Raw genomic sequence first — 1,370 nt, 5'->3', positions numbered from 1 at the left:
AAAATTTATTGTATCGTTGATAGAATGACTGATGCCAGGAAGAGGAATGAAAGAATGAATATACAAATGTGTTCTGCGAAGTTGGAAAAAGGAGAGACTCTTTTAGAATGGTAGGAAGAAAAGTTTCCGTCAGGAAGCCTTGAATAGTGATAGAATTTCAGTAGGCAGAGATAAAAAAAGGGGGGGGGGGAATTTCAGGTGGAAAATTTATATAAGTTTGGAGATATTGGAAAGCTTAGAGATACATTCAGAGAACAGCAAGGTGCACCAATTGGCAGTGGCTTGGGCTACATGAATGAAGGTAATGCAGGGAGAAGTCTGATCAGATTAACTTGAGGTTAGTTTGCTGAATTTTTTTTCATCTTAATAGTTGTTTTTTTTTAAAGATTTTATTTATTTATTTAGTTTAGAGAGAGATGGCAAGTGAGAGCACAAGGGAGGGGTGGGGAGAGAGAGAAGAAGGAGACTCCCTGCTGAGCAGGGAGCCTGATGAAGGGCTGGATCCCAGGACCCCGGGATCATGATCTGAGCTGAAGGCAGATATTTAACTGACTTAGCCACCCAAGCACCCCTCATCCTAATAGTTTTTATTTAAAGTCATATATAAGATTACTATATTCCTGCATCTTTTCAATTGTTTCTTCTTACATTTGCCCTTTTCCTTTCCTATCTGGTGAGATTTGGGTTTATGTTCAAGGATCTTTTCATGGCCATTGTCCACTTTTAGTCTAGTGATAACCACCTCACTAGGGTGAATGGCCACATGACAGTTGTGCCATTTGCCTTCTCTTGCTGTACTCGCTCAATGTAGATAACAGATTCTTCGTGTAAACCTGGATGACTTTGCCAATTTGCTGACCTTTACAGTGTTCTTTCACAACCTGTACATCATCATCCTCTTGGATGGATATGGATCAAACATTGTACTTCTGTCTCAGCTCTTCGGAAAGAGAGGAAGACACAATCTTCCTGCAAAGGTAGGAAGGTGCATCAAAATGCTTTTTATGTTTCTTGCTGTGGTCAGAAGTCGCAAAGGTATTCGACTTCATTTTGGCTGCTGGTGCTTCAGCAAAAGGAAAAAATGCTGAATGTTTTAAATAGCAGGCTGAAGGAACTACTGCTTAAGGAATTGGACACCTCTGAAGGAGTATGAAAGAAGATGTAACCATGAGAGACTGTGGACCTGAGAAATAAACTGAGGGTTTTGAGGGGCAGGAGGTGAGGGGTTGGGTGAGCCTGGCGGTGGGTATTAAGGAGGGCACATATTGCGTGGAGCACCAGGTGTGGTGCTTAAACAATGAATCTTGGAACACTGAAAAAAATTATATTTAATTTTAAAAAAAAAGAAAGAAGATGTAAGAGGATGACAA

General features: G+C 40.5%; 1 pseudogene; it reads right to left on the bottom strand.

The window, feature by feature from the left end:
• Positions 1-587: 587 nt before the first annotated feature.
• Positions 588-1,049, bottom strand: LOC123942144 (annotated as a pseudogene).
• Between the last annotated feature and the right edge of the window lie 321 nt (positions 1,050-1,370).

The sequence above is a fragment of the Meles meles genome, chromosome 5 (assembly GCF_922984935.1).
Source record: "Meles meles chromosome 5, mMelMel3.1 paternal haplotype, whole genome shotgun sequence".
Taxonomy (NCBI): domain Eukaryota; kingdom Metazoa; phylum Chordata; class Mammalia; order Carnivora; family Mustelidae; genus Meles; species Meles meles.
The sequence above is the reverse complement of the archived record's forward strand: the minus strand, read 5'-3'. Positions and strand labels throughout refer to the sequence as shown.